At 35.4% G+C, this 15,772-nt stretch overlaps 1 pseudogene; it reads left to right on the plus strand.

Annotated features, from left to right (window-relative positions):
- The first annotated feature begins 14,569 nt into the window (after positions 1 to 14,569).
- LOC126700548 (peroxidase 5-like) lies at positions 14,570 to 15,750 on the plus strand (annotated as a pseudogene).
- The last annotated feature ends 22 nt before the right edge of the window (positions 15,751 to 15,772 follow it).

The raw sequence follows: 15,772 nt of genomic DNA on the forward strand, positions 1-15,772 counted from the left end.
CCCTCTCTATTTTATCATTCGCTTGCACAACCTCTTGCTCAAGAAATCTCACTTTTGTGTAAACTTCTGACAGCTCACCATTCAGTGTTTCTATCTCACATTTGGCCTCCCTATATCGGATTAGGAGACTTTTATAGTCCCCCTCTGCCTTCTTCATTTTTCTCACAGCTGCCTTGGCCACCCTTGTGTACTTACCCGACTTCTCCAGGAGTGAGTTATAATTCTCTTGAAGATTGGCTGTGCTTTCATCTTCTTCAGCATCTGATTCTTCAACAACTCCCAGTGATTCTTCATCACTATGTTCTCCAAGGTCTCGTACAAGCAGATTCAACTTGTCTGAAGACTCAACATGGGCAATAGTCATAAAAGCTGAATAGTTCCCCTCTCCATCACAGCTTTCTTCAGAATCTGAGTCACTCAATGTCGTGGCATACAAACCTTTCGATTTCAAATAATTCAGACATTCTTTCTTAAAGTGTCCATGCTCGTTACATTCGAAACAAGTGACACTTTGTGTAGATTGGAATTCTTTTCCATCTTTCTTTTTGAATTCCCTTTTCTCCCTTCCGAAACTTTGGAATTTTCCTTTATCACCAAATTTGCCATTATTTTTTAATTTCAAGAATTTTCGAAAAATTTTTACAAGGTATGCAACATCTTTGTCAACCACATCTTCTCCCGATGAGTCATGGTCTTCCACCTTCTCATTAATGGTTTTAAAGTAAGAGATTTACTCTTCCGTTGATTGGGTAGTGACATCTTATAAGTCTGAAGAGAACCAACCAGCTCCTGGACTTTGATGTCATTAAGGTCCTTACTCTCTTCAATCGCTGTCACTTTAGTATGAAAACATTCCAGCAATGATCGAAAGATCTTCCTTACAATTTTAGAATCCTCCGTTTTCTCTCCCAAATTGAACTTGCTTACAATCACCTCATTCAGCTTACTATAGAAAAAGTCAAAGGACTCATCCCCACTCATTTTTAATTCCTCAAACCGAGTGGTTAGCATCTGCAGCTTGGTGTCTTTTACTTTCTTCGTGCCTTCGTAAGTGGTCTCCAATATCTTCCATGCTTCTTTAGCAACGGTAATGTGAGAGATCCTGTGAAATTCATCTGGAGACACACCATAGAAAATAGTATTGAGTGCTTTACTGTTAGCATTAGATGCAGCGAGTGCTGCCTTATCCCATGAGGATTTGGCTTCCTTAGGCTTGGTCCAACCTATCTCAACAGCATCCCAAACAGATTCATCAATGGAACACAGAAAAGCTCTCATGCGAACCTTCCAAAAAGCATAATTACTACCATCAAAATATGGAAGTGCATTTAGGGATTGAGACCGATCCATCTCAATAGGGAGTCAAGGATCACACAATGGTAATGAAACCACTAGAAGTGTACCCGCTCTGATACCAATTGAAAGTTCAAATAGTGTAAAAACATCCTTGAATGTTTAGACTTCCAATTTACAAATTAACCAATTCAAGCTTTATGTCAAACAACTAGTGTGCGGAAAATAAACAAAAGCTATAATATAGAATTGGAAAAACAATTTAAGCCAAATTAAAATCACAACCCACAGCAGATAATAAAAGGCAAAGATAAAAAGGGAAGGAAAATGCAAACACAAAGACAACACTCGATGTGTTATCGAAGAGGAAACCAAAGCCCTCGGTGTAAAATCTCTTCGCCGCCCTCCAAGCGGTAAACAATCCACTAGAAAATGTAGTTGGGATATATGGACAGCAATAAACCCTCCAAGCCTAATCTACCCAGTGCACCTAAGCCCTCCAAGCTTCTTGCTCCAACGAGGTTGCGCTGAACCTTTTTCTTTTCTAGCTTCTCAAATTCCGCTACTAGACCATAGCAGGAACTAATGTAGATTGGTTCCTTCCTAACTGCTTCCCAGAACACCAAACAGCCCTCTCACAGTAATGAATATGGTGAGAACAAGGTTTTGGTAAAATGCCTCTCAAGAGTTTGACAATGGAGAGGAAGAGAGTTGAGAAATTTGAAGAGACTCTAATGTATAGATTGTAGGTGAATCAATCTTGTTTTACTCTAGGGTTTTTCTCTCAAAATTCTCTCTAAAAGCTCTCTTTCTTTTGTGGGTATAGGGGGTATATATACTAGGGTGAGAGAGGAATGTGAAACGTCAGGTTTTTCAAAACAGGGCTGGCTCGCAGCTTGGCCTCGCGACTTGACTGAGTCACGAGATCCAGTCGCGAGATAACCATATGGCCAGTTGTCCTGTTTTGTCCTGTAGTGCTCTAGCTAGCATGGCTGTTCACCTTCTGGCATGTTTGGCACGTGTGCTGCATCTGGCGGCTTGCAGCCGCGAGTCACTCGCTAGATCTAGCCGCGAGTCTCTGTTTTCTTGCACACTCTTGAGCATTCGACACTCTATCTCACTCACTACCCTTACAACAAAACCCACCTAAATACAGGGTTACTAAATGCTGAAATACAAGCAAATTTGGCACGGAATAAAGCCAATAAGATAGTTGATTAAATTCAACCTTACAGTACCAACATACAAGAGAATAAAAGATAAACTCTTACTTCATTTGACATATTGGTTCATAATACAATGAACATACTAATTATTGTTGTTAAGATGAAATCTGAAAAATCATCTATTGTTTATAAATACAATAGACGTATTAATTATTATTGTTAAGTGAATTGTAATTACTATTGCTCAAAATTCTTTTATCTATTAGTTTGTCTTTACTCTTTACGATTCTTTTATTTAACAATTCAACTCAACTTTTACAACTATTGCACTTTGTAATTTTATTAAGTGTGTGTTTGAGTTTTGATTATAAAGCGAGCTTATTGCTCTCTTTTTTGTCCCACTATATGTAGGTTCCATGTGAGTCCCTACTTGTTTTATTTAGCCTTTACCTTTTATTTATGCTGCTTTCAGCAAAAGTAAGATAAGTTGTTCCCAAGTGGACTAAGAAAATTTTTGTTCTGTTAACATTTGTTTTTGTCTTCACCCAATCACCCTCAACCTATCCCACGCCCGTAGTCCCTACTCAACAAATAACAAATTAAAAACACATTTATGTTTAGCAACTTTTTTTTTCAAGGTTTTAGATCAAATTGGTTTGTTGTTGGGCTTTTTTTCTTTGTTTAAAAATGCTAAGATATTGGTAAGAAGATCATATTCAATTTTATTTCAGCTGTACTTTGAAAAAAAATAAGGTCAGAGTGTTGAAAATTTTATTTAGGGGTCAAAATAAAATAAAAATAAAAATATTATATATAATATATATATTTTTTTGCAAGTCAGCTAGCGCCACCCCTGTTAATCACGGAAAATTACTAGATACTCTTAGAGTAGAGAAACATAGTACTCCTTTATCTTATATGAATGGTGAATATTATCATATAAATCTAATTAACGTGAGAGAGGAACTATCACGTTGTAAAACTTTGAGAATATTGAATAACTACTTGTTTAGTAACCTATTTTCCCAATTGCAATTGATAGGCCAAAAATGAATTGACCTATTGTGATAAATTAACCAATTAATTTAGCCAAATGAATTAATTAAGTTAATTAACATGCAAACGCATGGTAGCACAAACAAATCACCAATAAATTAAGTATGTAGCGAAAAATAAATTTGATACGGAGATTTGTTTACAAATGGGGAAAACCAATACAACAAAAACCTCCTCCAGGTGATTTTAAAGTCACCACTCTCGAAATTCTACTATTATCACAACAAGCGGTTATAAGTAAAAGCATCCTTATACCTTATACCAACCTACAGTTGAACCCTTACCCTAATACCCAATTAGACTTTTTCTGTAGTAACAATTTCTCCTTTTGACACACGGTTCCCAGTATGTGACTAACCAACGATGAAGATCAAGAAGATGTTTGGTCACAAAACCTTATGGTGCACAAACACAGCAACTTCTTCACAAGAATGATGAACTAGGGCAAATTCTGTCTCCGGTCACAATTTTCTTAAACAAACTTTGCTCAACACTTGTGCAACTTGTGAACACTTTGACGGCCATTAAAATAATCCATTTATATGTCTAGGGTTGTGAGAAAAGAAAGCCCAAACACATAAACATGGATTGGAGTTAAAATAGAACTGAAATTCTATTTTTCATAAACCTCGACAGATACCCTATCTGTCGAGCTACTGTCGAGCCACGAGTTTCAACAACTCTACAGGTCTCGATAGATAGATAGCTGTCAAGCTAGCTGTTGAGCTTTAATGAACAACACTTTTTCAGCTTGTTTCTTAGACAAACTTGCATGGTTTTAATACTTGATCTTGAAACACAGTTTCTTGAAGTATTAAACACATCCTAGATCTACCCAGTTACAAGTAAAGTGTATTTTGTCAAAGAATTAGCCAATTACATAAAATAGTGACATATGTTTCTAACAAGTGAATCACATATGTCCTAACAATTTCCCCCTTTGGCAATCTATGACAAAACCATAACAAACAAATGAGATATAAGAGAAGTTATAAATCACTTAACTTATATTCACTTGTTGAATACAATAAAATCTATCCTAACACAAACTTTTGAAAAATTTTGTAAGAAGAGAGTTTATAGCAAGTAGACTTTGACAACCTGTATTTCTGAAACACTTTAAACAAAACTCATCAAGACATCTTTGTATGAAACAGAAATAATATATTGCATATAAGTAATAAAAGCCATGTGTATAAAGAAAGAAAAGAAACAACACATGCAAGGGTAGGTGAAAGAAACATACATCAACATATATAAGGAATAAGTACAGTGTATGTCAATAATGGTCACAAGACCCATGTACAAGAATAAATGTATCTAAAATAGAGAAAAGAAAAAGATACATGTAATCCTCATAGCATCCCTCAATAATATCAACACTCCCCCTAACAAAGATGTCCTATACTAACTCTCCCCATAAGAAAGACTACTCTCGTATCCAAAACTACTCTCCCTTTTTGTCACGAGTGACAAAGGGTAAGAGTGTCAAGTAGACATCTCATTGGTAGAGCTAGTATCTCTATCATCATCATCATCAGAAGCATCCTCGTCTTCACCATCATCACCATCCTCATCCTCAAAATCAGAAACCACTGGAGAAGGTGGAGGAGAAGCCTTAGGAACAAAGTCACCCATGAACACCTGCCGTCGTGCAATATGACCGACACGAATGTTCACCTGATACAACTCTGTAAAGAGTGTATCAAGGCAAGCATCCATGCGTTGCAGCTACGCCATGATGTCTCCAAGTGACACATCGCTTGTAGAAGAGGAGGGAGTGAATGTGGATGAAGCAGAACGAGATGGAGCTGAACGGGAGGAAGGAGCTACTAAATCCGACTGCTGTGATGATGACTTGCATAATGTAGCATAATTTATCACTTCTCAACTTTAAACTTTAGTCTAATTTTATTTATTTTTGTTGATTTTAGATTTCATTATTGTTATTTAAATTTTATTCCAAATTTGAAGAAAATGAAGACCCAAATGTTAGAAGCATAAAACGGGGAGAGAGAGTTGGGCTTTTGAAGGAAACACGTTTTGGGTTGAAAATAGAAGGGCAACATGTTTAAGAAAGAAAAGGGAGCACTGAACTAAAAAAAAAGGAAAGGGTGCTAAACTGAAAAACAGAGGACGACGTTGAACTGTGAAGACGAAGCAGCAGAGACGAAAACGAGAGATTATTTCAAGCATCCATTTGTCCTTACAATCTTCTCAGATACATTATGGTGAATTCATTTCTATTGAGTTTAATTTTTAGTATGAACTAAATCTTCTTTATTCTAGGAAAACGATGTAATCTAATTCCGAATTTTGATTGCTTTTCTATGGTAATTTGAATTAATTCTCTTCATTTTTGTCTAATTTATTCTGAGCTTATTGCTTCTAATTAACTGACCATTAATTAGATGATTTTGATCTTGTGATTTGCTGTCAAAAGAGGGAATTATAGGATAGATCTTGAATATTTCGGCATAGGTAAATATAGAGATCGAAAGACTTGTATGAACTTTTTTAGTATTAACATTGTTGATCTTAATGCTTTCTTGCTTTATTAAGTTGCATACTCTTGTATAAAATAATGAACAAGAATGTTTCCAATTGATTGTCGAAAGAGGCTTTTGGATGAGTTTGGAGATTGCTAACAAACAGAGAGAATTAAATTCAATTAGCTAGATGAGTATAGTATAGTGAGGGATTAGATGAAATTGATTTCCTAGAAGTTTTCTCTCCATTAATTTGATTCTCGAGCAACATCTTGTTTTTCCTCTGTGTATTTTCTTGAGCTTGATTTTATTTTAAATTCCAATTACAAAAATCTTAGTGATTTCTCTAGATAAAATTGAGATTAGCAAAATTTTGGTATTTGTCAAAAGTAAGTTACCAATCCCTGAGGACGATATTCTTCTCATCACTTTACTATAAAACTACGATACTGTGCACTTACAGTTTTGCATCGACCACGTGACCGAAACTGCGCCTCGCTACGTTTAACAGTTGCGACGTCTATGGCACACATGACAGAGAAAAGGTCAGAAGAGGGAAAAGGAACAGAAAAATGGCATAAAATCCGCATGGTAGCCGAAGGGAAAATGAGCTTATAACAGGTAGCCATATCCCTATACACATCTATAAGAGAGAAAATAAAATGTGAAGGAAAATCAATAGTGAGATGCTCAAGAAGAGACAACAAAAATCGAGCACGAGGCTCTGTGATAGAGTTGTAATGAGAGAGTGGGTGCAAAAAAAAAGTCATCACCATGTTTATGAATCTAGGACCTTTAGCAAAGGCCTTACATGGTATAAACTAACTGTTACCCCAATCAGAAGGGCACTCGTAGAAAGCAGAGATCATCTCGTCTTTGGATACAGTCCTCAAACACTCATATCCAAGGTAGTCAAGATGCTTTACCCTCAAGACATGAAGCACATTCGCAACAAGTTACGGTGTGACAACAATGCGTGTACCTTAAATGCGAGTAGATTAGAGAGGTATTAAAGAATCGAATCTATGCATGTTGGAGTAAAACTCCTAAATCAGCACGGAGGGACATGTGACCGAGACGTCACACAATAACTCCCAAACTCAACTGTGAATGACATCAGGTAGGTCAGTGTCAGCAAAGTTTGCCAAAATGACTCGACGTTTCAAATGAACACCTCATCGAGAAAAGTTCTCAGAGAAGTACTTTCGGACATCCTCATCGTGGAACCGAATATGAGAAGGAGTAGGATCAGAAGACTAAGATGATGCCCTAGAACGCAAAGGGTTCTGGGATGGAGCTGACTTACGCTTAGGTGCCATAGACACGACTAACGTAAACAGAAAAGAGAGGGAGAGAAATAAACAATCAAAAAAGTCCCAACAAATTTCAAATATAGCAAGTATATTGAAAAAGGAGTACGTATGCATGGGGAATGCATGAACATGTGACATGCAAAGGAAATTGCATCATGGGCTCAGCCCAATCCAATCATACTAGCACACAATCAGTTTAACATATATATCACACATCTAAATGCATGAGAATATAGTTATAATGCATGTGTGATGCAATGCATGAGATTTTAAACTCATTTAATCAAAAATCCATCCCAAAATTTCAACAATAACTCATTAATTTTGAAAAACCCCAAAATTTTTTAAAAACCCCAAAACCTAGGTTTCAAAACATGAAATGCATGTAAAAGAGAGATAAGAAACATACCAAGTGAAGAAAAAAACTTGAGAAAGCTTGAAGAACACTTGGAATTGAGGTTTAGAGTGAGAAAAAGTGTTTAGGGAGGAGAGAACACAAAGGTATCGAGAGAGAGATTGAGAGAAATGAAGGTCGGATCACACAGAACCTATATATAGAGGTTCAGTAAAGTTCGACAAATAGAGGTGTCGAAAGGTGTCGAGCCATCGGTTGAGGAAGGTGTCGAGAAAAACAACGTCGACAGATGTAACTATCGAGAAGGTGTCAAGGTACAAGGCAAAGACACAAGAAAAGAAGTTCCATCGAGCCACCAGCTGTCATGAAGCTATCGAGGATCCAGGAACTTTCTTGATCGATCCACCTAGCTGTCGAGGATCTGTCGAGATTGCGATAACAAACAGCTTAAGAGCTCGATAGATAGCCAGGTGTCGAGGAGGTGTCAAGATTGCTTAAAATTAGTTTTTCAAGAAGAAAAAAAAAAAAAAAAAAAAAAAAAAAAAAAAAAAAAAAAAAAAACCAGATATGAATGTAATCAAGCATGCAACTCAACCAAATATCCAATTAACATTTTAAGTTCTCAAAATCATCTTTCAACAACAATTTTTAAGCACATAGATCCCAAAAACACACACACACATACTGAACAAATCTAACCAATTTTATATTTCAAAAAACAAGTTAAAACAGTTTAGTGAGCATACATTAACGCATATAAACCTTGTGATGGCCAAATCACATTGTACCTGCACATGTATCAAGAGTAGCAAAGAATATTGCGTCTTGTGTGTGAAAAACATTGCAAGATTGCATAAGTGTATACATATTATGACGATTTGAGATATGAGAAAATCACTTTAACTCACACACAATCATAACTATTTGATGGGGACTATCACCTTCGAGGTATATCCTATAACTCCTACATCTCCGATAATACACGCTTGTAATTATATTTAAAGTATTTTGATCTTTTTGCTTTTTATTTTTCTTTGCATATATTTTTTTTAAAGCAAATCATGCATGAGCATATAAGAGATAGAAAAAAAAATACCCAATTATGTTAAGCTTTTGACATTCCAATTTTACTATGTCAAAGCACACAAATGTCATTTCATGATTGGCGGGCAACAGTGGTGAGATGGTTATTTATACTTTTCTCTTAGGATTTTCTAATCCTTCCCATCAAAAAGAGTGATACGAGTGTTAAGTACCAGATATTACTTAATCTTACTCATCACAAACATGAGCCACAAAACTCACTTGCTTAGTTGTACATAGAGATGCTCATCTAAGCTACAAAAGATACAAAATTTAGAAAACTTTGTTTCAATGGTCATCCAAAGTACACAAGTACCAATGTACACAAAACACACATTGTTTTTGTATTTTTTTTTTTTTCAATTATTATTATTATTTTTATATCAAAAACAAAATAAATAAAACTGAAAGCAAACAAAAACATGTTAAATAAAGTAAAGTATAAAACTAGACTGACTCAAAACTTGAAAGCAAATACATAAGTAATGCACACACAAAAACAAGAAGAGAGAAAGAGAAAAGTGATAGAATCACTTGAAGCCATTTTCTTTCCACACCCTAGAAGAATCTTTCCTTTGATTAAACCCTTGAATTGGCAGTGAGAGGGAAGAATTGAAACCGTTTAAGTTCGAAAGGAACACGAGGGTTTTAAGAAGATCTCTAAGGGGAGCAAGAGAGGATTGAGACTGATTCTGGCTTCCAAATGCTACCATGTCGTTGCTCTGTTGAGTAGCTAACCACTTATAGCAATTTGGTCTAGTATGACCGGCAACTCCACAATGATGACAAAGATGCTACTTCTTCTGTTTAGGCTTTTGAGAGTTAGCCTTTTTAGCCCTAAGGTTTTTAGCTTCCTTTTTATTTTGCTTAGGGAGTGCTCCTAAGATAGATTTACCTTTGTCTATGTTCTTACTAGCTAAATCAGTTTTAACATCATTGTTCTTAATTTCAACATTATTAGCAATAGGAACAAAAACAGTAGAACTAGTAGAAGCAATATTAGAAGAAGAGAGACCATACCCTAAACCTGTTTGATCATAAGCAGATTTTTGAAGACTGAGCATCTCATTATGCTTTGCACTTGAAGTCCTTTCCAATTGAGCTCTGACTTGAAATAGCTCCCCTTCAAACTTCTTAGTCTTCTCAGCCAAGAAATTGTTCTTGAACCTCAGTGCTCCAATAGTCTGATTGGCCCCATCAAACTTTATGGAAAGCTTTTCACGATCAAGTTCCACATCACTGAGCTTCTTGGTGGTCAGCCTATAAAGTTTTTCATGTTTCTCAGAAAGCTTGTATAATTTCTCATACGCTGTATGGATATCATCTTGATCATCCATCTTCTCAAACTTAGACTCCACCAATTCCTCTTCTTCATCCACATCTTCAACAATCCCATCAATAGGATTGACAGTGATAGTGAAGGCATTCAGGATTCCGTCATCCTCATTGTCGGAATCATCCTTAGGCTCGATGTCACTCAAAGTAACAGCAAGTGCCTTACTCTTCCAAATGCTCTTGAAATATGTAAGACAAAATGTTGTTTTTGGGTCAAACACATTTTGGAAAATTATATATGGATATAAGTTTTCTTAAAAGTGTTGTGTTGTGACCCTATTATACATTATTATATATAAAAATGCATCATATTTGGTATTGCATTTAGGGAAATGCATGGATTGTTTACATGGAAAATATGAGCATCTTTGACTTAATCCTATGATAAGGAATTCATGGACTTTATGGTATATTGGAAACTTAAAGATGCTTATTTATCTTGTCTTGTATTATTTGGGAAATACTGGTGTTAAACATTTTTGACAAGAAATACTTTTGAGAATATTGTGGATATTTGGTTGTTGTAATATCTTATGAAACTACTTAGAAGTAAACTATGTATTTTGAATACATTGAACTTGTGAGATTTTGATGTGGCTTTGCCCTTGTGCTATGATGTTGGTGATTACCCCATTTTGGTGATAACAAGCCAAGTTAGAGACTCACACTTTTCATGACACAGGTAAATCCTTGAGTGTGTGAGTGAGGCCACTGCCTATAGGGCCAAAAGACCACCTGCAAAAAGGGATACTGTGTGACACGTCATTTCCTGCTGCCCATGGGGGGAAGAGGTAAATCCTTAAGTGTGTGGGTGAGGCTAGGCAGGGCCAAGATACCACATGACGTGTTATCCCCTACTGTTCATGGAGGAAATAGGTAAATCCTTGAGGGTGTGGGTGAGGCTTGGTAGGGCCAATAGACCACATGCCAAAAGAGGTGCGTATCATGCTAGTGTGTTCGGGCTCTAACTTGTTTGTGGCGGTATGATGTCTGGGTGATATCTCCGTCCTTGTTGGTCCTTGTTGCATCTTGGGTGAGGTTTTCTAGTTTTGAAATGGTATTGGATATTTTAATGGCTCATAGTGAATGAAATGTAGTTTCATAGTTATTTTTGGAAGCTTGGTACTAAACTATTCCTATCATTCTTGTTATGTAGTTAATGAAATTGTTTTGCATAAATTAAATGGAAATTCCCAAATTATAGCATGTTTTGTAAAACGCTACTTATTATGAAACTTGAATTTCCCCTACCCCCATTAATTATGCTACTTATTGGGTTTTGTCTCATTCCATTATTTTACAAACTTTTTTAGAGTAGACAACTATCGTTTTGAAACAGCTTTTTGGTGGCTAGCAATAGTTAGACTAACTGCTAATGGAGGTTGACTTTTGTGATGGAGAGAATTGATGATGCATAACTTAGAGTAAGCTTAACCCGATTCTTTTGTATCTAATAGTGGTTATGCCTTTTTTTCCACTAATGGGACAAGTTGATAATATGTAATTATTTATTCAGACCTCCATTCTTTTGTGACCAATGGTCATTATATTTATTGCATAGAGTTCTGATTTACTTTGGGAGTATATTTAATGGAATTATTATGATAATTCTTAATGCTGGTACTTGATATGATTTTATTTGGATTGAATTGTCAAAAGGAACAAAATCTACAGGGACCTTTGAGATGTCTTTTTCATGCTTTGGACCCTTTCAGGTTTGTGGCGTGACATAGGTTGTGATTGAGATATAAGTTTAAATACTTAGGAAGAGTTTGTCAGTAATATGTTTTGGTCTTTTATCTAGGTGACGAGAATGAGAACATGGACGCTTGAGCTCCTCTTGTACAAATCTCTCGCGTCTTCTGTTTTCAGGTAAGAGATTTGTGACATGTGCTTTTGATAAGTATAAAGATTGTTTAGAAAAGTATTATGCATTAAAGTTTTTAATTAGAGATATTACATATAAGCATGATTTAAGTAAAATATATGTTCATGAGTTGTTCAATCTTATATATATATATGATAATTTCAGCATATTGATGCTAGTACTTATATTACGAACATAATATTTAAGAATGAAGTGGATATGCTACTATTATGAAATGTTTTCGGGTTTATGTCCTCTGGTGATCTGAACTCGGCCAGTAGGGGTTAATTACTGGCTTTCCATGGAAAATGTCATCTGTTTGGCTATTTAAAGTGGAGGAAATAGGGCTACCCATAACTCTAATCTGAATAAGACCTTCTTCCCAATCTGTACGGACGGTGAAGAGGAACAAAACCTTGAGGGGATGTGCCATCAGGCCTCCCAGAGAGGACAATATCATACATATGAAGGCACCCTAATGTGATGAGGCCTTCTCTGTCGTGCACATGCACCAAGTACAGACTTATTAGCTATGGACTAACCAATATGTTATGAACAACTATATTATGTTAATTCATCATGAGAGAATTATTTTGTTTAAATGCATTATGAAAGGTTAAAAAGCTCTCACGAAAAGAAGTTTATGATGAAGCATTTTATAGTTTTTTTAAAAAAAAGATAAGGTTATTGAATTATGTTTATGTTCCTTATTATGTCATTTTATGATTATATGAAAGGAAAATGAAGTACTTTCATCTAAGAGCTTATAAGTTAGTTCAAGAGCAATATGAATAGTATGAAGGCTATTTTATCAAAGCTAGCATACCCATAAAGTATTTGATTTACATGCATTCTTATTAAAGGCCCATGGAGCTTAAAACTTACTAGGCTTCGTAGCTCACTCTATTATATTTCAGTGCACAGGTTTTTCTTAGAAGTAACGAGAGTATTAGAGGTGGCAAGAATTTTGTGATTCTCGTTTGTTAGAATGTATAGTTTTTGTGTTGTAAAGTAGTTTAACTCTTTTGTTATATAGGAGGAATCAAGATGTACTTGATCTTTGAGCACAGATGTAATTCGGTTCCTTAGTTTGTTTTGAACTCCAGTTGTATGTCTTTGTGTTTAAGTTTGTAATAAGAGTTTTGCTGAACGTTTAGCTATGTAATATTACACGAATACTTGATGTTTCAACCAAGTGATGATCTTGCAAAGTTCAAATGAAATGAAGTTTCAAGGTTTTCATCATTTTTGTAGATTGTGGCTTTTATGCAAGAATATAAGCAGGAATATAAGAAACAATTCTTGATAAGTACCTTTAGTTTAGGTTGGTTCATGTTGGTATTGAGGTAAACTTGATATTAAGATGCCAGTCATGCTTTAAATTTTGAAGTACTAGTTTGGGTTGTGACAGGACTTTTCTTTAGGATGACATATAAATGATCATCTTAAATGAGTTCCAATTGATAATGAAATGCTAGCTACTTGGTCAATGCGAGACCTAACTAGTTGTCATGCTTAATCATGGAAATTATTTAGTACTCTCTCTTGCAATATGTGAATGGTAGATTAAACTATTAATTTAATAACTTCACTGCTATTAAGTGAGAGAAGAGAGCATGTTACTATATTTTGAGAATACTGAATAGTTAATTGATTGATTACTTGTTTTCTCAATTGTAATACTACACACACACACACACACACACACATATATATAATGAATGCATGAAATAAGATAAATAGATTTTTATGAAAATATAATTGAATAGAAAAAGATAGAATAATGTATATATTTTTAATTCTAGTTTCCTAGTCTATTTGAAATTTATAAAATAAAATGAAAAGAAAAAAAAAATTAGTTTTACTATTAAATCTCTTTATATTTTATTTCTTTCCTTTTAAATTGGGATGGCACCTACTATTGAACAAAAAAATTTTGGAACAAAAAAAAAATCTCTTTAATTATTGAGGAAAATGATAATTTTCCCTAACTTTTACCTTTCTCTCTCTCTCTCTCTCTTGAAATTTGAAAAACTCTCAAATCGTAGAATAACGGTGGGATCCACTACCCCTTTCCCTTCTACCCATTTCCTTGTCCTAATCAAGATGTTAAAATGTCATGAAAAGTATAACCTGTAAACAAAGATACTGAAAATTAAGCTAACTGACCTAGTCTGCATAAGATGCATGTACATGGGTTATATATATATATATATACGTATGTTAATTTACCTTCTTACCCTCCCCATTGCCAAGTTGACATCCCTGAAAGTCAAAAAACATAAATACATCATTACCCACTCAAAACCTAAGAGGCTATAATAGGATGGAAAGATCTTTGAGTAAGCCAAAGAGGACTGCTTCCTCTTTGTTACCGTGGAAACCCTCAAACATAGATAGCTTCAAGCCTTTCTTCTATGCAGCAATACATGTTTTGGTTTTCAAAGAAAATCTGCCAGTCCCATCTTCACTAAGGTCATTCCTGTAAATACTTGGCTAACAACAACCTTTATCTTCATCTCCTTCTTGCTTATAATATTCTTCTTTATCTGTTCTTTCTTTGTTCTTTACTCTTGAGTCTTATTCATTCACTTGTTACAGTATTGGGGTATTTGGGTTGGAGAGTAACTATGGCAACCATAAGATTTTGCTTGGTTATCTTTGTTACTATGTCTATGATGGTGACAATGTCACTACTGATGCCATCACTCCAAGTGGGTTACTATCAATCAACTTGTCCTTCGGCGGAGAACATTGTAAGAAACACTATGAACAAAGCTGTATCAAGCAACCCTGGCCTAGCTGCTGGCCTAATCAGAATGCATTTTCATGACAATTTTGTCAGAGTATGTTAGCACTTTGCAGTCCACTTAATTTGTAATATGTTTACTAGAACTTGTACCTAAATTCGCAGACCCTTCTCCTTTTCTTTTCCTTTTTTCCCCGCTAAAACAATATACGTTATAAGCTGCTTAATTACTAAGTTGTTACTTAAATCATATTTCTATGTTATCTATGCCACGGTTGTGATGCCTCTGTCTTACTTGATTCAACCCTTGGAAATCCGAAGGAGAGAGATAGTCCAGTCAACAATCCAAGCTTAAGAGGCTTTGAAGTGATATTTGAGGCGAAGGCTGCACTTGAAGCTCAATGCCCACAAATAGTCTATTGTGCAGACATTATTGCATTTGCGGCTTGTGACAATGCTTACAAAGTTGGAGGCATAAGTTATAAAGTTCCATTAGGACGTCGTGATGGTAGGGTGTCACGTGAAAATGAGCTTATTCAAAACCTTCCACTAGCTACCTTCAATACTCAGTAACTCGAAGAAAAATTTGCACAGAAAGGACTTAATCTTGATGAAATGGTGACAATTTCTGGGGCACATTCCATTGGCAGGTCACATTGTTCTTCTTTCTCAAAACGATTATACAATTTCAGTGAAACAAATCCATAAGACCCTTCAATGAATCCCATATTTGCTAGAGACTTAAAGACCAAGTGTCCACAAAATGTTAGAAATGGCAACGGTCCAACAGTACCACTTGATGTAGTTACACCATAATGGCCTGATAATCAGTACTACAAAAATTTGAAGAACCACTATGGCTTGTTAAACTCTAATCAATCTCTTTTAAGTAGCCCTTCAACGGTTGGAATTGTTAAAAATAATGCAAGGCAAGGTGAAACATGGGCTTATAAGTTTGGGGCAGCTATGATGAAAATGGGTTACATTGAGGTGCTTACAGGAAGCTAGGGTGAGATCAGAAAAAATTGTAGGTTTGTGAACTAGATATTCACTATAAAAAATTGGA

The sequence above is a fragment of the Quercus robur genome, chromosome 9 (genome assembly GCF_932294415.1).
Source record: "Quercus robur chromosome 9, dhQueRobu3.1, whole genome shotgun sequence".
In the NCBI taxonomy this organism is placed as follows: Eukaryota; Viridiplantae; Streptophyta; class Magnoliopsida; order Fagales; family Fagaceae; genus Quercus; species Quercus robur.